Raw genomic sequence first — 25,830 nt, 5'->3', positions numbered from 1 at the left:
TGGAAGCCAGTGTGGTGATTCCTCAGGGATCTAAAACTAGAAATACCATTTGACCCAGCAATCCCATTACTGGGTATATACTCAAAGGACTATAAATCATGCTGCTATAAAGACACATGCACACGTATGTTTATTGTGGCACTATTCACAATAGCAAAGACTTGGAACCAACCCAAATGTCCAACAACGATAGACTGGATTAAGAAAATGTGGCACATATACACCATGGAATACTATGCAGCCATAAAAAATGATGAGTTCATGTCCTTTGTAGGGACATGGATGAAATTGGAAATCATCATTCTCAGTAAACTATCACAAGGACAAAAAACCAAACACCGCATGTTCTCACTCATAGGTGGGAACTGAACAATGAGAACACATGGACACAGGAAGGGGAACATCATACTCTGGGGAATGTTGTGGGGTGGGGGGAGGGGGGAGGGATAGCATTAGGAGATATACCTAATGCTAAATGACGAGTTAATGGGTGCAGCACACCAACATGGCACATGTGTACATATGTAACAAACATGCACATTGTGCACATGTATCCTAAAACTTAAAGTATAATAATAATAAAATAAAATAAAATAAAAAAATCTGTGCTGTTTCTCTTCTATGGCTTGTGGGGTTTTGGGTTTGCTTAGAAAATCCTTCCCATAAAATAAACACTATTCTCTGATATTTTGTTGTAATAGTTCTTGGGGTTATTTTTCTCCTAAACGTTCACACTTCAATACATCTGGAAGTAACATTTGTAAAGGGTAAAGGGTTTCCCTAGTGAATTGCTTTCACATGGATGACCAAGTGTTACTACACAGTTACATGATCTGTCCTTCATCACTGATTTGAAATACCACATTTATCATACACAATATGGCTTTGATGCAATCCTAAGGAGATAGGAATGGGCGATAGAAGCTGGAGTGGGGCTTCAAGGAACTGGGATTGTTTCTGCTACTCACAGAATGGGAGCATACATAGAAGCTGAGCCATGCAGTTGCTCTCACACACCTGAGATCGCATCTTTCACAGTCAGAATACGAGGGCAGGAGTGCTGGGGTCCTAAAACCAGTGTGAAAGGGCCACCCAGCCTTTACCTGAAGGAATGTTCCCTGGATTATGGTTGTTCGAAGGCTGACTCACACACAGTGGAAAAACTAGACATGACGTTTTAGGGAAACGAGCTTAAGGGTAGGTCCTCCTGTTGAAGCCAGCTACAATTAAGTCAAGAGAGGGGCAGGGGTGGGGGGCACGAAAGCAAAGAAATGCCACTTATCTGAAATCTCCAAGAGGAATGTGGATGGCAACTGGCACCTGCAGCTGATAGGGACCCACCAGATTCCAAGCCTCTGGGCTGTGAGCGATTGCGGGGCAGAGGGATCAGAAGCCTCATGTAGCAGAGACCTGGGACTGCTCCAGACACAAAATGAGCCCAGAGGCCCCCACACAGACTACAGGTAGGAAGCAGGCTGAGAAAGCTGCCAGCTTGCAAGGATGCCAGGGTCTTTTTAGTGCCCTATTCTCCAAAGAGGAGCCAAGGCCAGGAGAGTAGGAGATGGTGAAGCCCCTGCCCTGCTGGGAAACTGAACGACCAAGGGTGACGGGACCTCGCAGCCTCTGCCCAGCGGAATTTCAGGGTTTCTATGGCCGTTGACTGTCACCTGTCTCCCAGTTATTCCATTCCTGTTCTACTACTGCATGTTGTTGTGTGGGTATGACTGCATGGTTGTGTGGCATCAGCTAACTTCTTCGTTTATTTAGCCCATGGGTCTCCAGACTCAAAGAAGCTATATCTGCATCTTACAAAGAGACCACTGGGCATCACGCAGAAGCCCGTGACTTTGAGGCTGATGAGACTTTAGGATGGCTCCCACTACCTTTGATATTTGTGTAACAAAAAGACTGAATCAAATATTCGTTGACCAGAAGGGTAGACTGTGGTGGGCATTAAAACTGTTCACTAATATCCACTTTTCTTCTGCTTCTGGGCACTCAGAAGAATTGCAGCTCCTGGCCTCCCCAGAGCTACACGTGGATCTGTAACTTGCTTTGACCAATGAAATATAAGTGGCAGGTGTCATTTTAAGTGGATGCATTTAACTGCCAGTGCTCACCTCTCCAGTCCTTCTCTTCCTCCTGCCCCTAAGCCTGGTGACCTCCTGATGGCAGCGCTCCATCAGCCTGGAGGACAATGGCATGTAGCAAGCCCTGACTTCCCTGTGCACCAGGAGCAGAAAATAAACCTTTGTGGTTTGAGCTGCCGAGATCTGAGAGCTATGTGTTACTGTATCTAACTTAAACTAATTGAAAGTATCTTCATTCATTCCCATGGACTCAAACATCTCTATACTGATGACTCTCAGATTTATAATTCTAATGCAGTCCTCAACCCTGAGCTAGACAGAGTTTTTTTTTGGTTCTGCCTTTCTTAACCTATGAATATTCAAGTGCCCAAGACTCCGTGTTGAGCTCCTTTTTCTTCTCTATCTATACTTTCCTCCCTTGTAATCTTATTCCGTATCAGGCCTTAAATACTTAAGCACCAGTGTCTTCCAAATTTAAATCTCTAGCCCTGACTAATACCTCTCTAGTACACATCACTTAATTCCTGGATAGTTCCTACATGACTCTGGACTCTTGAAACTGAATTTAAGCATTGTCTCTGTCTCCCAAATTTCACTATTGAATCAACCATTATTACCTAATATAAAAAAGCTCCTTGAAGACATCAACACACACACACACACACACTTTGTGAAATAGTGTTTGCATTTTTTCCCACTTAAGTAGTAAGACTGGAGCAAATTTCATAATTAAAAAAAAATCCCTTGAACAGTGTAGCTAAGAAGAAAGGAAGGAAGGAAAAAAGGAAAGGGAGATCTAAGCTTGATCACATCAAACAGAAAATGTTTACATAGAACACTATGAACAGAATGCTATTGCACCCCATTAGCAACCTGTCTTCAACAAATCATTTTGTGAAGCAAGAATCAAAACCTAAACTAGCCCCTTTCCCAAGACATATATTCCTTAAGAAATATGCCCTTGAGAACACTGCTCTCACAGGACACTTAAGTCATCAGTAACTTCATGTGGGCTCCAATGGCTTCAATGATCCACTGCACCTACCAGCCAAGAGCACATTCTAGAGGAGTTCTCAATGTTAGAAGTGACGATGGCATTGCCACGGTTCTTTTTGTCAACAGTGTTCAATGGGAGGATTGTTCCTGCATGGGTCAATTTCTAGGAAAATCCACCTGAATGAGAGATGGAAAACAGCAAAAACAGTAACAGAAAAACACATGTGGCCTGCTTCACTATGTCATATTATGATACATGGAAACGTCTGAAATCTTCACTTACATCTCCCTATTTTGACTCCTCATCAGAGGTGAGGCTGACTGAGAGGGAGACAGGAGGCTGTGGGCCAGGGCCATGGGCCATGCAGGAGCAGGTGCTAGGTCCAAGCGCTCATTCTCCTCTAAGAGACTCCTCTACCAGGTCTCAAATCCATCACCCCATCATGTCCAGCACAAGAATCTGGCCATGCATCCATTCTCAGCCTGGCATCCCATATTCTGAGTGGCTCATCTCTCAACCTCACCTCATAACCCCACCTTTCCCAACCTTCCCACAGCAGAGCTTGTGCTGATTTATAAGGCTGCCTCTATTTTGTACGAGTTCCTACATAGTCCAAGGCCGGTTCTAGGCTTTCCAGTTTCTTCCACAGCACCAGCCCAGGCAGGAATACCACATATTGTAGTTACTGTTCATTTAAAACGTTGATCTCTCCATCCACCCTCCTTTTTTTTCCCACTGTTGTCTCAGCTTAGACCTTTAGTATTCAATAGGTATTTTAAATTTTGTCAAATTCCACAAAAATCCATGTTGAAATGTTGAGGATTTGGACTGTATTTAGAGACCAATTCGTGAGGACTGTCATCTCACCACACTGAGTATTTTGATCTAGAATGAAATTCCAATGAATATCCCTCATTCATTCTTCAACCTGGTGCCAGCTGGCCTCAGCTTTGGCCTTTCCTCAAGACTATTCTTGCTAAGATCCACAGGATGGCCCTGTTACCAATACTGTGGGTGTTTCATTCCCTGTTTTATTTGCCTCCCTGTGTTTGTTGTCTTTGATGACTTCTTCCTTGAACATTCTCCTCTGCTGCTGCAATAACACCTGGCTCTCCTGTTTCATCCGAGTACTTCTCAGCCGCCCCTTCTGACTCTTCTTGGCTGGCCTTTCTGTGGCTATCTGACGTGTAAATGACACCCCAGGGCTCCACTCTGAGCTCCTTTATGCTCACTTATGCTTTCTCCATAGATGAGGCTGTCAGTAGCCACGTCTTTAAATATCACCCAAACGCCAACACTTTCCAGGTTTGTATTTCAAGCCCCCAACTCTCTTCTGAACTTTACCTTCGTCTTGTACATCTGACCACTTAGTCTCCACTTGGATACCTCCCAGTTATTGCAAACATAATGAGGCAAAAAGCACATCTGGCTGTCTTCTTCGAATTGGCTTCTCCTCCAATTTTCTTCAGTTTAGTAAAAGGTTCTGTCATCTACTCAGTTGATCAAACCAGTATCCTGGGAGCCATTCTTAATCAGCCTTCTTTCATGATGCATTAGTAATTTCATGGCAGGATTTCCACCTTCAAGATAGCACTGAGGCTACCGGATTCTCCCCATCTTCACTTCTACCATCTGCCCCAGCACAGAGCAGCTGAGATGGCCCCTCATTCCTGCTCTCTGTCCCCACCTCAATCCATTTTCCGTTTAGTGATCTGAATGACCTTTTCAATGGGTTCATATTTTTCCTTCACCTTAATTCTACAGTTACAGAGAATTACAGAGAGAATGAAACAGAAGACCCTTTCTGTGACCTGGGCAGCCCCTGCCTAACTCTCCACCTCTCTACGCATGACCTCTTTTTATTCTTCATTCTCCTGCTTTGTGAGCTTTCTTCCCTCAACACTCTCAGGATCGTTCCTCCTTGGCCTGGAATTTTTCCTATAAGGACTCACACACATCCTTTAGGTCTCAGGTGCTATGTCACCTGCTCAAATGCTTTCCTTGGTTAAATTATCTCAACGAAGTCCCACCTTTATTTTCTCACAAACCCACTTTTTTCCTTTACTATGCTTCACATTCATTGCAATTATGTGCATGTGTGTGTTACTAGCTTATCTTTTATTATACTGTGAGGTCCAGGTAGGGATAGACTGTGTCTGTCATTCTCCCCTGGAGATCCAGCAGTTGGCCTGATGCCCAGTGCAGATACCTAGAGAGCACCAGCTAAAAATAGATGTGTGTACAGTAGTCCTGTCTTATCTGTGGTTTTTCTTACCCATGGTCAACCATGGTCTGAAAATAGGTGAGTACAGTACAATAAAATATTTTGAGAGGGCGATACAAACCATATTCACATAAATTTCATTATAGTATGTTGTGATAATTATTTTTAAATTATTGTTGTTAATCTCTTACTGTACCTAATTTATAAATTAAACTTTATTATAGGTAGGTATGTAGGAAAAAAGTTAGTATATATAGGGTTTGGTACTAGCCGCAGTTTCAGGTATCCACTGGGGTTTCGGAATGTATTCTCCATGTATGGGGGTGTTAAGGGGTTACTGTATCTGTTTATTGAAGAAATAAATAACTAAAGTTTATAACCGTGATACCCTGTAGATGAGCAAAACAAGCATAGTCCTGGTTTGTATAATAACTCTGACACTGACTGTCATGAGAAAGAAGAAATAACAACATGGTGACTTCAATGCCTAGCATATGGCAGGCAATGGGTTATGGCCACAGTCACATTAATACGGAAGCTTGCATTTAAAGTAGTAAAGAACATGGCTACTGAGTATGGCCCTTTTTTGGTTTTCCTTTTAAAGTTAAAACTGGTACTTAGATCTGATATCTAGTTTACATTCACGGGCATTCCATGTGGTACCTGGGAAATAATATAGCTAAAATTGGGTATTATTTTCATTTTCACTTTTAGATTTAACCCTCTGCTTTCTGTGTGCTTGATCCCACCTCACCCACAGGCATGCCCTGAGGTCAATGCACCTTTCCATAAGCATACCTCACACTCTCCTTGGAGGGCAAGGCTCCTCCAAACAATGGTTGCAACTGTAGCCTCCTGCTTATTGTCAGATTTTTCAACCTTCCTGTCCACATCTGCTCTATCAGTTCCTTCTCTCTACATGCTTCCCAGCCCTCTGCCCTTTGTCCTCCACTCTTATTCCTCCCACTGGGTCTCATGTGTGCTTTATTTTTCCTTCTCTCTCCTATGATACTAATGATTCCTGTTATGAACTGAATGTCTGTGTCCCCACCAAATTCATATATTGAAACCCTAGCCCCCCAGGGTAATGGTATTAGGAGGTGAGGCCTTTGGCAGGTGATTAGGTCATGAGGGTGCAGCCCTCATGAATGGAATTCGTGCCCTGTTAAGAAGAGACATCTTGCTTCCTCTCTCTCTGCCATGTGAGGACACAGCAAGAAGGTGGTTGTCAGCAACCAGGAAGAGAGCCCCACCAGAACCAACCATGTTGGCACTCTGTTCTTGGACTTCCCAGCCTCCAGAACTGTGAGAAATAAATGTCTGTTGTTTAAGCCACCCAGGCTACAGTATTCTGTGATAGCAACCCACGGTGCCTGAGAGATCACCCTCTGCATTTAAAGCTCTTACCTTCCATTATGATATTTTACTTTGTTTCCCCTTCTCCATAACTACCTTTAATGCTGGCTCTCTCCCTTCTCTAACTGCCTTGTTCTGAACGTGTCTTGCTTGAGAGAGTTCATCCATCCCTGTCAAAGGCATCAAATTCCCTCTATGAGTTTGGCTCTGAAATGTCAACCTTCTGGCCAGCCTCTCAATTCAAACTCAGTTCATTCTCCAGTTCTCTGCTGCAGAATTTTATTTCCTGGCATATACACTGAAGTGACCACACCAGATGATATGAGGTCAGATTCAGCTGCTGCCAAGGTGTAGTAAGAATGCGGTTGGGTGGAGATGACCGGGGTTAAATCCCAATGCTACTATTTCTCAACTGTGTGACCTTGGGCAGGATACTCGGGCTTTCTACAACTTCTTGTTCTCATCTCCAACATGGGGGCGGTGGCAGGACTGCTGTCATCCCCCAGAGCACTGAGCCCATGGCCAGTACAGAGTGAGCCCCACATGGTCTACAGGAGGTCAGTGATGGATGTGATGGAGGAATGGAGGACCATTGATAGTTCAAGCTCAGGTACTGCATGCTTTCTCCCTGGAGAAGAGTTTAGTAGTGCTTTGGTCAAGTTGCTGAAGTGTCAAAGGAAAAACTACAAAATATACGTACAAAATATCCTTAGGACTAAATCCAAGGTCCTCTCTTCTCCCTAATAGTTGAAATGATCTCTTGGGTCTCAGGGCATGTGCAGCACCAGACTCCTGGGATAATGCATTTGTGGCATAATCTGTTTTGTTATAACTGTTTGATGTTTCAGTCAAATGCTGGTGAATCATGTGTATTTTCTCCTTCTCTAAAGGGAGATTTCTTTTTACATACCTACAGAGTTTTCCACATTCAGGAATTGGGAGTATTTTCTGATTTTGCATTCTAAAAGAGTAAGATAAGAACACAGATGTTTATAGCAGATTTATTCATAATTGCCAAAACTCAGAAGCAACCAAGATGTCCTTCAGTAGGTGAATGGATAAATAAACTGTGGTACATACAGACAATAGAATATTATTCAATGCTGAAAAGAAATGGGCTATAAGGCCATGGAGAAAACTTAAGCGCATGTTACTAAGTGAAAGAAGCCAATCTGAAAAGGCTGCATACTTTACGACTGACATGTTGGAAGAGGCAAAATCACAGGGACAGTAAAAAGATCAGTGGTTACCAGGGGCTAGAGGGAGGAAAGGATGAACAGGTGGAGCACAGAGGATTTCAGGGCAGTGAAACTACTCTGTATGATACCATAATGGTAGACGCATGTCATTATACATTTGTCTAAACCCGTGGAGTGTACAACAGCAAGAGTGAACCCAGATGTAAACCATGGACTCTGGGCAATAATGATGTCTCAATGTAGGTTCGTCAGTTGTAAAAACTGGACTACTCTGGTGGGGGAGGCTGAGACAATGGAGGTGTCTATGCATGTGTGGGGTTGGGGGTGAACAGCGACTCTTTACACCTTCCTCTCAATTTTGCTGTGAACCTAAAACTGCACTAAAAATAAAGCATATTTAAAAAAGGGTAAGACAGGAAATTATCCTCAATGAAAAAATATATAATCACATAAACAGACATTTCCCTTTCAGTAACATTTTTTGAACCTGCCCTAGTGCTTTGGGAAGAACAATGCCAACCAGGAGGAGGGAGATAGAGGATCCTGAGAGCTAAAGGTGGGCCAAGCTCTCTCCTCTGTCTTCCTGGAATTTCTACTTTCATATTAAAATCATGTCTAAAAACAGACTAATCATCCCCTCAGTCTCTCCTACACTCCATGGCCTTTTCCTACAACTATTTTTCTTTACTTAGTCATGCAAACGGAACACCTGGTGTCAGTGGAACTCATTAAACAGCAGAAATCATGTAGATGCATTCTACTGTCATAAGAGAAATTATTCCTGACTAGTACACATGCACAGAGCTGGTGTCTCCTCTGTCCCTGGCTCTGCTGTGGATAACTGTAGAAAATGAGGCTCTGAGAGATGCCTGATCTTGCCCAAGGGGAATCTGGGGTTAAAAGGGTACATGTAGCCTCCTAGTTGTGATTTGATTGTGCCATGCTTCATATTTATATCAAGGAGAGGATATTTGTAGTTGCATGACTACAGCTTAACAGGCTATTGAAACATACAATTCATGTTAGAAAGCTGTTCACAACATACGGCTAAAACAACTAAAAGGTTGGTTCTTGGAGAAGTCTACTCTAGTCACTTGGAAACGCCACAGCGTGGATTTCAACTGGGGCATATGTAACAAGCATGCACTTCCCAAGTTTCCTATGTACAGGTGGCTCTATCAATTGCATTGCACTCCAGAAAATATTGTATTAGTGAAGCCAGATTCATACTGTAGAAATAATTCACTCTAAGTGGAAAGAATGACAAAGAAGACAAAGAGTGACAAAGAATTCTTCCCACCTCCAAGTCCTTCTTTCAGGGCTTCTTCACACAGAATACTTGCTTACTTGTTTGGTTTCTGTGTTACTCCCCACTTTCCTAGTTGTGCATTCCTTTGGATATCAGTCTCCATGTTTTGCTAGGGTTGCAAAAAATCTTACCCAAACCACAATCTTGATATCCTCCCTTCAACTACTGGTTCAATCTCTAATTGCTCCTTCACACAGCAGACAAAACATAAGAATTAAAACTCAGCCAGTGTCCTGAAAAAAAGCTCTTTAACAGCATCTTAGTTTGCCACAGTGGGCTCTGGAGCCCAAGTTTCAGTTCTGACTCATGATCCTGGGGCCGTGCAAACCTGGCCAAGTTGGTGATGTATCAGCACTCCATTTCCTTACATCTTAACTCAGTGGATTGCTGTAAGGGTGAACTGAGACAAACACAAAGGGCTGAGAACAGAGCCCAGCTCAGAGCAAATCTAACCAGATGACACTGACATCTGTCACCATTACCTCCCCTGAATTTGGTCAACTCTGGCTCTTTCCGACCCTCCACCAACACCCCCTCCTCTGCCAGACTCACCGTGGGCCCCACTCACTATCTGGGCAACTGTAGGATTTGTGAATAAGCTGTTTCTTCTGCCTCGGTGTTCTTTCCACCCTCTACCTCCTCTACCCCAACATTCACATCCTGCTGCTCAGCCTGGCTAATTCCTATTGGTCTTTCAGAGTTCAACTTAAACACTTTTTCCTCCAGGAAGCACCCCCTGGCTGCCTAGACTGGGTCAGCCCTCTGGCTCTCTATCCTGAGCGTGCCCATGGCTCTATTAGGGAACAGAGATTACATCCGTCTTGTTCACCACTGTCTCTTCTGTGCCTAGCATGGCACAGGGCCATAATACCCCACAAATATCTGCTGAATAAATGAAGTCATGGCTGGAACTGTCACCATGGGGTGAGCTATAGACAGGATGCTGTCTGAGTGCTCTCAAATGGCAAGTTTGTCAGAAAAAGAATTCAAGACTCAAGTCTTAGCCACATAATGGAGAAATACAATCAGCAGTCAAGAGAAAGAGGAGACCCAACCAGCCAACCAAAACAAGAGTGTTCAGAGGATGCCTGAAAGCTACAGGTAGAGAAGCTTATCATGTTTCAGCAGGGGCAGGTGAAACACATTAATATAAAAAATGTCAATTTTTTCAAAATTAACCCAAAGCTGGAACGCACTGTCAGAGTTCTAATATGGCATTTCGGGGAATTGGATACAATTATTTTGAAGTATGAACAAAATAACTGATAAGAATAGTAGTAATACACCAACAACAGTCAAACCAAGAGCTAAATCAGGAACATACTCCCATTCACAATTGTCATGAAAAGAGTAAAATACCGAGGAATACAGCTAACCAGGGAGGTTAAAGATCTCTACAAGGAAAAATACAAAACACCGCTCAAAGAAATCAGATGTGACACAAACAAATGGAGAAACATTTCATGCTCATGGATAGGAAGAATCAATATGATTAAAGTAGCCATACTGCCCAAAGCAATTTATAAATTCAATGCTATTCCTATTAAACTACCATTGAGATTTTTCATAGAACTAGAAAAAAGTATCTTAAATTTCACATGGAACCAAAAAAGAGCCTGAATAGCCAAGGTAATCATAAGCAAAAAGAACAAAGCTGGAGGCATCATGCTACCTAACTTCAAACTATATTACACAGCTACGGTAGCCAAAACAGCATGGTACTGGTACAAAAACAGATACATAGACCAATGGTATACAATAGAGAGCCCAGAAATAAGACAGCACACCTTCAACCATTTAATCTTTGACAAACCTGACAAAAACAAGGAACATCTAAAAAACTCTCCATTCAATAAGTGATGCGGGATAACTGGCTAGCCATGTATGGAAGATTGAAACTGAACCCCTTCCTTCCACCATATACAAAAATCAACTCAAGATGGATTAAAGACTTAAATGTAAAACCCAAAACTATAAAAGCTCTGGAAGATAACCTAGGCAATACCATCCTGGACATAGGTACAGGCAGAGATTTCATGATGAAGATGCCAATAGCAATTGCAACAAAAGCAAAAATTGACAAATGGGATCTAATTAAAGAGCTTCTGCATAGCAAAAGAAACACCAACAGAGTAAACAGACAACCTATAGGATGGGAGAAAATTTCAGCAAACTGTGCATCTAACAATGGTGTAATATCCAGCATCTATAAGGAACTCAAACAAATTTACAAGAAAAAAAAACCATTAAAAAGCGGGCAAAGGACATGAACAGACACTTCTCAAAAGAAGACATGTAGCCAACAATCATATGAATAAAAGTTCAATATCACTGATCATTAAAGAAATGCAAATCAAAACCACAATGAGATACCATCTCACACCAGTCAGAATGGCTTTTATTAAAAAGTCAAAAAATTGCCGGGCATGGTGGCTCATGCCTGTAATCCTAGCACTTGGGGAGGCCAAGGCGGGGGTGGATCAACTGAGGTCAGGAGTTCAAGGCCAGCCTGGCCAACATGGGGAAACCCCATCTCTACTAAAAATACAAAAAAATTAGTTGGGTGTGGTGGCACACACCTGTAATCCCAGCTACTCGGGAGGCTGATGCAGGAGAATTGCTAGAACCTGGGAGGCAGAGGTTGCAGTGAGCCAAGATTGAGATCGCACCACTGCACTACAGCCTGGGCAACAGAGTGAAACTCTGTCTCAAAAAAAAAAAAAAAAAAAGTCAAAAAATAACAGATGTTGGCAAGGTTGTGGAGAAAAAGGAACATTTATACATTGTTGGTAGGAGTGTGAATTAGTTCAACCGTTGTGGAAGACAGTGTGGTGATTTCTCAAAGAACTAAAAATAGAAAGAAATATCATTCAACCCAGCAATCCCATTACTGGATATATACCCAAAGCACTATAAATCATTCTATTGTAAAGGCACATGCACCTGTATGTTCATTACAGCACTATTTACAACAGCAAAGACATGGAATCAACCTAAATGCTCATCAATAATAAGCTGGATAAACAAAATGCGGTACATAAACATCATGGAATACTATGCAGCCATAAAAAAGAATGAGATCATGTCTTTTGCAGGGACATGGATGGAGCTGGAGGCCATTATCCTTAACAAACTAACGCAGGAAAAGAGAATCAAATACTGCATGTTCTCACTTATAAGAGGGAGTTAAATGATGAGAATACATGGACACATAGAGGGGAACAACACACACTGGGGCCTACTGGAGGGCGGAGGGTGGGAGGAGGGAGAAGATCACGAAAAATAACTAATGGGTACTAGGCTTAATACCTGGGAGATGAAATAATCTGTACAACAAACCCCCATGACACAAGTTTACCTTTGTAACAAACATGTGCCCCTGAACTTAAAAGTTATAAAAATAAGATTAGTAGTAATAATGATAAAAGCAGTGAACATGTTTACACCTGTAGTTGCACTAGCAATGGGTGAGGGTACCCCCACCCCCCAAAAAAAAGATTAGCCACAGCTTGATAATTACAGAAGCTGGGTGATGGGTACATGGGACTCAGCATATTACTCTGTATATATTTATAGATGTTTAATATTTTCCATAGTTGAATGTTTAAAGATGTAAGTAAAACAAAATAAATTTAGCAGAAAACAAAAAAGAGGTGCTGTCTTAAGCCCTTCAGATATATTAACGTACATCCAGACTCAAGAAAGAAAACCGTAGAAAAGAATGACAGGGAGGGAGCGTACGCCTCACACTGAAGCTGTGCTGACCAATGCACTATGAGACCAATGTATGTTCCAGGTGCCATTTCTGTCCCCAGGGAACAGTAGTTTATTTAACAGACAGAGCAGGCAGAAAACAAATTTATATCCTCCCACCCCCAACACAAGTAAGTTTTGGATAAATTTAAAATATAAATGTAAAATAAAATAACTGTAAAAATATTAAAAGAAAATATATTCAAATATTTGTATGACTTTGTATTTGTATGACTTTGGCTTGAAGACCTTTTTTTTTTTTTTTTTTTTTTGAGACAGAGTCTTGCTGTGTCGCCAGTCTGGAGTATAGTGGCACGATCTTGGCTCACTACAACCTCCACCTCCCAGGTTCAAGTGATTCTCCTGCTTCAGCCTCCCAAGTAGCTACGACTACAAGCACACACCACCATGCCCAGCTAATTTTTGTATTTTTAGTAGAGACAGGGTTTCACTGTGTTGCCCACACTGGTCTTGAACTCCTGGGCTCAGGCAATATGCCTGCCTCCGCCTCCCAAAGTGCTGGAATTACAGATGGCATGAAGACCTTCTGAAGCAATGTAGGATAGGTAGAAATTATAAATAAAAATAATAGAAATATTTAACCAGATAATGTTTCTTAATATGGCAAAATAAACAATATAAAAAGACATTAATATACTTAGAAAAATCGTTGAAACACATACACAGGCAAGGGACTAACAGCCCTCTAAACAAAGAACTGCTATCCACTATTGAAATAGAGACAAACAACCCCACAGAAACTCCAGCAAAAGACATGAACAAGTGGTTTATATCAAATGGAATCAAGACGGCCAGTAATGCATCAAAAAGGTAGTCATGAAAAAACGATGCAAACTGCCAATGCCATATCATTTTCACACAAACTGGAAAAACCCTGACATCCAGGGTCAGAGGGGTTTAGTGAGCACTGCACGCACTTGCATTTTGGGGAAAGATGTGAACTTCTATGCCCTTTTTGGAAAGTAATGTGGAAACGGCGATTCAAGTTCAATATCTAAGAACTTGTTGACTCGGTGGTCCCATTTTTGGAAATATATCATACAGAAATAAGAGCAGGAGTATATTAGAAAGTGTTCAATGATATAAAGAATTTTTGAAGTGGCAGAAACTGGAGAAAGTCAGCATGCTTCTCAGTAGGAAATAACTGGATAGACTCAATGTGTTCACACGGGACTATCACACAGCATTCGAGAAAGAAATTAGACTGGATTTGCTAATCTGGAAGGACATCCATGCTGTACAGTTTCCTGGGGAAGGGAAGCTTCAGAATCATATGTATTGTGGGGAATCATAGACAGTCGGTTGTAAAAAAGTATCTATTTATAAAAGTGCATATTTATGTTCATAAATGTATAGGTGTAGCTGGTAGTTTGTACATAATATCTGTTAGCTCAAAGAAGTATAAATTGGGTGGTATTATTAACATTTTTTAGCTTCTTTTCATTGTTTCACTGGCTGTAAAAATGTCACTATTTTTGCGTTAAAAATAATTCAGAGCATTTCTGTAAAAGGTTAACAGTTTGCCAGAGAAAACAAGGGAGAGAATTTCCAGGAGGGAATAATTAGTTAAATAGGAGACAGCAAAGACAGAAGAACTTGGGCATGCGGGGATGGGGAGAGAGGGAGGAGGGAGAATGGCAGGGGGCCTGGAGCTAATGATGAGGATTCCATGGGGCCAGATGAGGACCTCTGTGGATCCCTTATCTCCTATCTCTATAACTGGCATCATAAGTGTAAAGAGGAGAGGTGAAGAATTTGGCTGAAGATGGAGACCTGAGCATGCAAGAAGTCAGAATGGAAGTGAAGAAGAAATGCCAGCCTCCATCATCAGTGCTGAATCTACAAAAGAGGTCTAGGGAGGGAGATCAGTTGCCTGCATCCTCCTCGGAGCAATCCCATACATTTTCCAAGGGTCCCAGAGGCATTCTGATAGAGTATGACAGTGATCCCTAATTTGACAACCCAGAAGGATTATCTGCTGTGACAGTTTTCTGTGGAGGAAAGGACCAGCACCTATGCTTCCTCCGCTGATAGGGCTGTTACCACCTGTACACGCACACGCCGCTCCTCTGCAGCTCTCTCCGCAAGTGCAGCCTGTTGACTCCTGAAATCCAGCCTTACAATCACGGTGGCCCCAAAATGATTATGTTTCTTGGGATAGTACGCAAAGGTGCACTGCTGATCTGACAGCGTGGATGCCGAAAAGCTTAGAAGCAGCCTTCCTGATTTTAAGATGACTCAAATTACTCTTCTGCGGACGATTTTAAACTTTCATTTACACCTACTAAGTATCCTTAAAGCAAGGTATTCCCACACCATGCCAGGATTCCTGTAAATGCCACATGGCATCAGATCAGATACCAAGTACAGAGGTCTCTGAGGATACTGGACCTGCTGGGGAAGGGGCTGTCCACTCACTGGGGGCTTCAGAAAGGCCACGGTCTTATGAAAGCACACATTTCTGGGGAGCAGCCCAGATTTGTCACAGAGAAATTTCTGGATGTGGGTCTCGGACTGATTTACAAGCACCCCAGGTATTTTTATGCCACTCATCTTGGATCAAATGGCTTTGGAAACCACTCAAAACTCATAGTACTGAGTGCTTGGAGCCAGTGTAGGGACCCGATAAACACCTGTGGATTGGCTTTTTAAAAGGAATGCAATTTGAGGTTCTATGTCTATTAGCTGCATGATGTCATCCAGTCCAATGCTAAAAGTATTGGATTCAGTATATCAAAAACAACTGGATATTCACTCTTGGCTGTACCCTTTCTCAAAAAATTAACGAAATAAAATGAAATAATATCTTAAAAGTAGTCACAAGTCATTGCAAAATCCAGGAGGAAAATAACAGTTTGGCTAACTTTAGACTTAATTAGATAAATACGCATGTTGCCATTTCTATAGTAATGTTAACATAATAGACAAGAGACATAAAACTTTCAAATAACTACTAAGGTTAAAATGCAATGCCCACATTTGCTCACCACGTCTTTTTTTTTTTTTTTTTTGGAGACAGAGTGTCGCTCTGTTGCCCAGGCTGGAGTGCAGTGGCACCATCTCAGCTCACTGAAACCTCCACCACCCAGAATCAAGTGATTCTTGTGCCTCAGCCACCAGAGTAGCTGGGATTACAGGCATGCACCACCATGTAGTAGAAATGGGTTTTTGCCATGTTGGCCAGGCTGGTCTTGAACTCCTGGCCACAAGTGATCCACCCACCTCAGCCTCTCAAAGTGCTGGGATTACAGGCTGAGCCACTGCCCCTGGCCTCACCATGTCTTGAATGCCCACACTGGGCTAGGCCCTTCTGAGGCACTGCAATGTATCAGTGAACAGAAGAGGCAGAAATCTCTCCTGTGGCTTCTTTTCTAAAAGGGGCAGACTCGTCTTTGAATGATGCCACACTTAGTGCTCCACACAGGATTTTACAGGTGACAGACTACTACCACGGTGAAAAGACAACAGAAAAGGACAGGCGAGAGGAAGCCTAGGGGAGTGTGAGGACATGAGTGGGGTGGCCGCAGCAGGCCTCACTGAGAAGGTGATTCTGGAACAAGGATGTGGAGGAGGTGAGCTGGTGACTTGGGTGCCTGGCAGGGCAACAGCCCCAGAGGCTGGAACAGCTTCAGGTGGGCAGGTGTGTCTGAGTGCCCGGAGCAGAGGTGGGGTCGCAGCTGAGGCCTCTGGGGTTGCCGGAAGCCCCATGAGACTCACCGCTTTCCCTCTGTGTGAAACCAGGAGTTGCTGCAGGCTTTGGAGCCCAGCTGCCTCATGCTAGAACTCACATGTGATGGGGCTCACTCTGGCTGCTGCTCAGTGAGCAGATGGTGGGGGGAGGGTGGGAGGTGGGAGGAAGGAGAGAAGCAAGGAGGAGATGAGTCAGGAGGCCACTGCCTTCCCGGAGGAAGGAGGAGAGTGGTCTGGCGAGGATGACTGCCGTGGGGGTGAGACGAAGTGGTGAATTCTCAATGTATTTTGAAAAATTGGTTTAAAACAGAATCCAAAAGAAGGCAATCAGTGAGAGGGGGAAAAAAAACAGAAGATGTGAAACAAACAGAAAGTACAAGAGGAGCTGGGTAGAGGTGAACCCAAATGTGCCACTAATTAAATTAAATGTAAAGAGACCAGATGCTCCAGTTAAAAGCAATAAATTGGCAGACTGAACGCAAGATTCAACTATATGCTGTTTACAGAAGACATCTAAAGCATACAGAGAAAGGACAAAATTAAAAGGATGGGTAAGAAATACATCACGTGAATTGTAACCAACAGAAAACTGGTGTAGCAACATTAATAACAGACAGAATAGACTTTTAGGTAAAAGGCATTTGCTAGTGATAAAAAGAATTACTTCAGAATGACAAAATAAAAGTAGGACATAGATGTGAATGTACTATTGACAAACTCTACTTAAGGGTCATATAGAATTATACTCTCAAGAGGTGCAGAATATAAAATGCTGTTAGTACAAATGAAACATTTACAAAATATTTATCATACTCTGAGCCATAAAATGCATCATAAAAAATTTAAAAAGAAGAGATCATACAGACCAAGTTTTCTGACCATACTCCAATTAACTTTAAAAGATAACTAGCAAACTCCCATATGGTTAGGAGATTTAACACATACTTCCAAATAACCCACAGGATTTGCTTCAAAATAATATAGGAGGTCATGGTGGGAACAAGGATATAGAAAAAGTAAGATTGGCCACAAGTTCATAATTTAAAAAAAATTTTTTTATTATACTTTAAGTTCTAGGGTACATGTGCACAATGTGCAGGTTTGATACATAGGCATACATGTGCCATGTTGGTTTGCTGCACCCCACAACTTCATAATTGTAAAAGTTGGGTGATGAATACATGGATATTCACTTTATTGTTCCATATACACACAGATATTTAATATTTTCAAGAGTTAAATGTTAGAAATGTAAGTAAAATGAATACAATCTGCAGGAAAAATTACAAAAATAAAATAACCCAACAATGAAAGAAAATCACAACTGAAATAATAAAATATTTTGAACTAAATCATAAAATATTTCACAAAAACTTAGTAAGAGACAATAAAAGCCACAGACAGAGAAAGTTTTATTGCTTTAGATGTATATACAAGAAAATAAAAAAATACCAAAAATTTAGGAGCCAAATGTCCATTTCAATAAGTTAGGAAAAATAGCAAAATAAACACAAAAAAATTAGAAGAAAGACAACGATGAAGATCAGAAATTTTTTAAAAACCCCAGAAAACAAATATATGGTAGGCAGGACCAAGAAAATCAACCATTAGGCTTATGAAAAGAATAATATTATTGAGAACTTGTAAAAATAATTCTATGCAAATAAATTGGCAAATATGAACATAATGGACACAGTCCTATAAAAATAAAACTTACCAAAGCTGATTAAAATAACAGAAAACTTGGATAGCCCTATAACCATTAAATAAGTTAAATCAACAGACGCATACTTTTGTTTTTCTATAAAAGGATCTCTAGGTGCAGATGGTTTTCTCAACAAATAAAGAAATAATTCAGTCTTACAATCTAACCCACAATAAAGAAAAAGAGTGTACAATCCTAAACTCATGTTATGAGACTAGCACATCATCTTAGTATGGAAATGTGACAAGAAGTAGTAAGAAAAAAGAAAAAAAAATAACAGGGCAATCTCATCCACAACGACTGGTTATATACATTTATTACAATCATGGCAAACTTCTGTTTATTACAGGAATGCCAGGATGGTTTAACACTACAATATTTGCCACATCAACAGATTAAGGGAAAAAAAAAATAATTGTGTTTCAACACATGCATGTAGATAAAGCTTTTTAAAAACGAACCACTGAGATTTTATAAATCTAAGCTAGAAATGGAAAGAAATTTCTTCTATCTGAAATATGGCTCCTCAGAAAAAATCTGGCACTAACATTTTTCATATTTGTAACATGTCAAAAGCTTTTCCTACCACAGAAAAATAGAATTAAACCTAAACATATACATAATTGAATTAAATGCTAATGGACAAACTGCAGAATATTATTTCCAAGTTGCATACAGAGGATTTATTTCAATTAAGTCAGAGATAGAAAAGCAAAACCCAAATGGACTTTATTTACAGATACTCACTTTAAATATAAAGACATAGGTAGCTTGAATGAAAAGGGGTTAAAAATATATATGACATGCAAACTGTGAGCATAAGAAAGTTGGAATGGATGTATTACAATCAAACAAAAGAGACTTCAAGAAAAAAAGTATTACCAGAGATAAACATCTCATTATAATGAAAATATTAATTTGCCAGGAAGACAATAAATGTATATAAATACACGATTTCAAAATATATAAAGCAAAATATGACAAGACTAAAAGGAAATACAGACAAATCCACAACCATAGTGGATGATTTTGATGAATATTTCTAAAGGAACTGCTAGAACAATTAGACAGAAAAGGTAGGGATATAGAAGACCAGAACATCATCAACAAATATAACCTAATTGTCATTTACAGAATACTCTAATTCAAACTGTAAAATATAATTTTTTTCAAGTGCAAAAAGAGCCTTCATATCTTGGTGAAAAAGCCATATGCTGATCCACCAAACATGTCTCAATAAAATTCAAAATGCTGAGATAACACAGAATATGTCCTATGACAAAAAAGGAATTAATCTGGCAATCATGAAAAATGAGATATGTAAAAAAGTCCCAAATATTTGGATACTAAATAACATGCATGTAAATAACTCATGAGTGAAAGGAAAAACACAAGGGAGGTTAGAAAATAATTTTAAACTTGAAGATAATAAAAACATAATTTTGGTAATGCAGCTAAACTGTGCTTCCAGTGAAAGTTACAGTATTAAACACATAAATGAGGAATGGCTTAAAATTAGTGATCTAAGTTTTCACCTTAAGTATATATGAAAGATAAGCAAATCAAGACCAAAGTAAGTAGAAAGAAGGAAAAAAGAAAGGTGAAATCAGTGAAATAGAAAATAAAGAAAATCAACAGCTGGGGATGGTAGCTCATGCCTGTAATCCCAGCACTTTGGGAGGCCAAGGCAGGCACATAACTTGAGGCCAGGAGTTTGAGACCAGCCTGGCCAACATGTTGAAACCCCATCTAAAAAAAAAAAAAAAAGAAAGAAAGAAAAGAAGGAAGGAAATCATAAGAGAGAAAATTAAACAACCTAAAATTTGATTCATTGAAAGATTCATAAGACTGGTAAACAAACACCTAGCAAGACTGATGAAAGAGAGAAATGAGGAGGTGAGGGAGGGAAAGAGGGAAAGCAGGGGCTCACTTATATCATCAGCATCACAGATGAAGGAGGGAACAAAACCTCAGATTCTACACACATAAAAATAATAAGAAAATACTGTGAAGAAATATGTTCATAAATTAGACATTTAGATGAGTTAGACAAATTTCTTTTAAAACACAACTTACTAAATGTGACATAAAAGGAAACAGAAAATCTGAACTGCATATTTTATTCTGAATCTGTATCTGCTAAGAAAATTGTATTTATTATGAAAATTCTTACCTTAAAAAAGACATAGGTGACTTCACTGGTGAATTCTATCAAATATTTAAGGAAGAAATAATAGTAATTTTATACAACTTTAAGAAGATAAGAGAAAGAAAAACTCATTTCCCAAGTTTGGCATGAGGCTAGCATACCTCTGACACTAAAAGAAGAATGTGAAAAGAAAAGAACAGATCAACAACCAACACGAACATTGCCATAATCACTCATACTGTATTAGTTGAATCCTGTAATACATGAAAAATGATCAAGACCAAGTAGAGTGTATCCCAAGAATGTAAGATAGGGCAAACATTCAAAAACCAATAAAAATTATTTACTATATTAACTAAAAAAGAGTAAAACATTTGCTAAATTTAATACCTATTCATTTAAAAAAATCCTGCAACCTTGAAATAAGAAAGAATTCCTCCTGCAATACAGGGCGTTTTTTTAAATTCCATCCTTAAATCTTACTTTATGATGAAACGTTGAATTATTTTCCCTTATGATTAAAAACGAGTTAAGCATATTTAGTCTTAATACTTGTATGAAAGATTGTAGCCAGTGCAATAAAGTAGAAAAGAGGGAAAAAGATTAAAAGGGAAAAATGAAAAGTTTTGCTATTTGTAGATGATATGAATGTCAGTGTAGCAAATTCTAAAAGCTCTATTATCAATAAATGCATTTAGTAAGGCTGCAAGTTACAAGGTCAATATGCCAAAAACATCAATTATATTTTTATATACTAGTAGCAAAAAGTTGGAAAATGAAATTAAAAGAAATCAATTTATAATGGCTTTGAAAAAACATAAAATAATCCAGAATAAATTTAGCAAAGGGTGCCATGGCTTTCTACACTAAAACAAAAACCTCTGCTGAGAGACATTAAAGACGATCTTACAAAATAGAAAAATATATTACATTCATAGATTCAAAACATCAATATTAGGGTCAGTTCTCCCAAAATTAATCTATAGATTCAAGACAATTCTATTTCTAAAAATCCCAGTAGGCCTTTTTGTAGAAACTGACAAAATTATTCAAAATTTTAAATAAAAATACAATTGATCTAGAATAGCCAAAATTATCCAGAAAATATAAAGCTGGAAGTCTTACAGAACTTAAAGAGTTACTATAAAGCTACAGTAATCAAGGCAATATGATATGGGCATGAAGGCAAACATATAAATCAATGGGACAAAGATGAGGATATAGCTCAATGGTACAAAATACGGGAGAGCTAGAAAGAAACCCACAACCATGACAAGGTAATTCAGAGGTGGAAGGCTTCAGCAGAAGGTGCTGGGAATAGCTGCATTTTCATGTGTGAAAATAATGTACTTCATTTCCTACCTAATGCCACAAACAAAGATTAATTCAAGATAGGTCACAAAACTAAACATTAAACCTACAACTATAACCTTTTTCAGAAGTAAACACAGTCTTCTATCTTCACAATTGGGGGTAGCTATAGATTTCTTAGAACACAGAAAGCAGTGATCATAAAAGAAAAAAACGAACATGTTAGACTTTATCAAAACATGAAAACTTCAACTCACTGAAAAGCATCATTTAGAAAATAAACAGACAAATCCCCAAATGAGAAAAAAAATTTACAAGACATAGACTTGACAAATGACTTAATTCTAACCTCTATGATAAAAGTCCTATGGCAACAATGAAAAGGCAGATTATCTAATTTTTTTAAAAAAATTGCCAAAAATTTGGAAAAGGAACTTAAAAGGAAGATATAGAAATGTACCCTAAAACTTAAAGTATAATAATAATAAAATTTAAAAAATATGAAAAAAAGAAATGGTCAACAGTACATGAAAAAGTGCTCAACATCATCAGTTATCAGGAAAATGAAAACTTAGACCTCAAACAGATACCACTTGATACCCACCAGAATGGCTAAAATTAACATCTTACAACATCAAGTGTTGGCAAGGATAGGGAGCATCTGGAACTTGCTTACATTACTGGAGGGAACATAGAAATGATGCCACTCATTTGGAAAAAGATATGATAGCTTTCTATAAAACTAAGCAAATATCAACCCTATTACCCTGGGGTTTCCCCACTAGGTATTTATGCAAGAGAAATGAAAACATGTGTCTACACACACAGAGACTTGTACAAGAATGATTAAAACAGCTTTATTAATAGTGACATAACACTGAAAACAACCCAAATGTCCATCAAGAAGAGAATGGGTAATGACTGTGGTGTGTATATATGTACATACACACACCACACACACACATATATGTATACATATGTTCTTTACAACAGAATACTTACTATTCAATGATAAAAAGAATGACATATGGATATACTCGGCCATATGGGTAAATCTCATAGAAGCTGGAAACAAGAGAAATCAAACTCCACAGTAGTTTTTACATAATTTTTTTTTTTTTTTTGAGACAGAGTTTCACTCTCGTCCAGGCTGGAGTGCGATCTCGGCTCAGTGCAACCTCCACCTCCCGGGTTCAAGTTATTCTCCTGCCTCAGCCTCCTGAGTAGCCGGGATTACAAGCATGCACCACCATGCCAGGCTAATTTTGTATTTTTAGTAGAGACAGGGTTTCTCCATGTTAGTCAGGCTCGTCTCAAACTCCTGACCTCAGGTGATTCACCTACCTCTGCCTCCCAAAATGCTGGGATTACAGGCATGAGCCACCAGGCCCGGCCTACCTGAAGTTTTAAAATTGGCAAAACAAATACATTCTAAATAATTTTTAGAAAACTTGTTGCTTTTGGAGGGTATTAACTGGAACAGGGCACAGTGAAACTTTCTGGGGTGAGAGAAAATTTCTGTATCTTGGTAGGGGTGTCATTTATATTGGTAGATGCATTTGCCAGAATCTGTTCAATTGCACACTTAAAACCTACGTTTTACTGATGTAAATTATACCTAAAAATACTACCACACAAATGTTGAACTATACTTGGTTGATTTTTTTTCTTTAGTATTTGATGGCAATTCTGATACCACTTTCTATGTATTCTAGATTTGAACAAATGAGTAAATATATTAAGATTATTGAAAGCAAAGTGTCTTACTACTGGTAAAAGGAGTTACCAAGATGGGAAGGGTTATGCAGATTAGGGCTGAAAGTATCAATATAAGTTCTCATTTTTGATACATATCTACATTTCTTAATTATGACAAGGCCTAGAAGCAATGAGCACATCCAGCACCCAAATTTTTATTTCTAAATAACATTCCCTAAATAAAAGAAAACAGAACTTCCTAGGAAAAGGCTGATTTCAGTGCTGGAGCAAAGACTGTAAAAGGAAATCCTAGACAACCTCCTTGCACCAGAGAGGAAGGAGGTGTTAAGAGAACAGTGGACACAAATCCAAAGGACAGAGAGCTAGTTTGAAGGGATTCCCCACCCACCAAATCTGGGCCAACCTGAGCATCACAATAAATAATGGTAGTAACAGAATATAATCTACTGGGTAAAATAAGATCCATAAGTCCATATAAATAGATGATTAAGTAAATGGAGAAGATAAACCTCTTACATACAGAAGAATGCCAATGTAGGAGGAATAATAGAAATTCATCAATGAGTGCTAAAGCTAGTAGATAACTATTAGATAAAAGTTTAATGAGCAAAATCCTATTAATTACAAAGGGAAATAATTTTACAGGGGAGAAACTTCCACTATCTTAACCAAGTGACCAAAATTAACATAACCAGTAATGGGACAAATCAACATCATATGCCTTTTTGATACAATGCACTAGGAGGGACATAATATCACTTCCGTGGCATTACTGGAAAAAATCCATAACGGGACTTTAAGAAACCTCAGAAAAATCAAATTGGCAGACATCCTACAAATTAACTTGTCCATGCTCTTGGAAAACACCAAATCAAGAAAGACAGAGAAAGGCTTAGGACCTGTTCCAGATTAAAAGAGACTAAGAAGACATGACAATTAAGTGCAACCTAAGATCCTGGATTGAACCCTGGACCAGGAAAATAATAGCTATAAAAGACATTATTGAAAGAATTGATAAAATTGAATATAGAGTGTAGATTAGATACTAGAATTGTATGCATTAAATTTTCTGATTTTAATAATTGTACTACAGTCATGAAAGAGAGTGTCCTTTTTATAAAAGAAAATATGCACTGAAATTTTTTGTGGTAAAGGGGCATGATGTCTCTACCAGTCTCAAATGGTTCAGAAAAAAAAATCCCATGATGATATACACACACACATATATATGTATTCATAAATATGCACATGTGCCTATATATACACAAACACACATAGCTACTATATATATTTTATATATATGACATACCATATATATAAAATATGACATACCATATACATAAAATATACATAGATAGAGCAAATGAGTTAAAAGGTATACAGTTGCAATTGGTTGATTTGAGTAAAACATATACGGGGGTCCTTTGTGCCATTTTTGCAACTTTTCTATACATGTGGAAGTAGATCAAAATAAAAATCATGAGAAGGTTTATTATAATGATGGGACTGTAAATTGGGACAACTACCCATTGAAAACCATTAGGCAGTATCTACCAAAGCTAAACGTACAAATACCCTATGAACCAGCAATTTCATTCCGAGGTATTACTCAACGGAAATACATAGATATGGCCATTAAAAACATGCACAAGAATATTCACAGCAATGTTATAATAGCATAGCATTCCTTTGTGTCAATACATCACAATTTATTTTTGCATTACACCCTTAATAGACATTTGGGTTGCTTCCAGTGTAGGGCTCTTACAAACAGCATGGAAAGGTGCTGAACTTTAGTAGTTACCAGTGAAAAAAAGATACTCAAACATCCACCATGTGAGCACACACTTTAAAGTCTGTCCTTTGTAGGAACATGGATGAAGCTGGAAACTATCATTCTCAGCAAACTATCACAAGGACAAAAAACCAAACACCACATGTTCTCACTCATAGGTGGGACTTGAACAATGAGAACATATGGACACAGGAAGGGGAACATCACACCAGGGCCTGTCGTGGGGTTGGGGGAGGGGGGAAGGATAGCATTAGGAGATATACCCAATGTTAAATGACGAGTTAATGGGTGCAGCACACCAACATGGCACATGTATACATATGTAACTAACCTGCACGTTGTGCACATGTACCCTAAAACTTAAAGTATAATAAAAAATAAAAATAAAAATAAACAAATTTTGGTGAGGATGTGGAGTAAAGTGAGCTCTCGTACACTGCTGGTGGAAGTATACATTGGCACATCCACTTTGGAAAACAGTTTGGTATTCAGTGTGTGAATTTGAGACAGAT

The 25,830-nt window shown here is 39.3% G+C and overlaps 1 protein-coding gene across 7 annotated transcripts in view; it reads right to left on the bottom strand.

Moving 5' to 3' along the window:
- The window catches only part of OTUD7A (OTU deubiquitinase 7A), a 397,910-nt gene that overhangs the window by 248,371 nt on the left and 123,709 nt on the right, over window positions 1-25,830 (bottom strand). The window contains exon 1 of one of the 7 annotated variants that reach the window (XM_055278537.2): window positions 3,136-15,333. The exons of the other annotated variants lie outside the window; for them this stretch is intronic. The gene's annotated coding sequence lies outside the window, so the exon portion shown is untranslated. Of the gene's footprint in view, window positions 1-3,135; window positions 15,334-25,830 lie in introns of those variants that run through there. 7 annotated transcript variants of the gene reach the window in all.

Source organism: Symphalangus syndactylus, chromosome 5 (genome assembly GCF_028878055.3).
Source record: "Symphalangus syndactylus isolate Jambi chromosome 5, NHGRI_mSymSyn1-v2.1_pri, whole genome shotgun sequence".
Taxonomy (NCBI): Eukaryota; Metazoa; Chordata; class Mammalia; order Primates; family Hylobatidae; genus Symphalangus; species Symphalangus syndactylus.
Note: the sequence above shows the minus strand (reverse complement) of the source record. Positions and strands in the feature narration are given on the sequence as shown.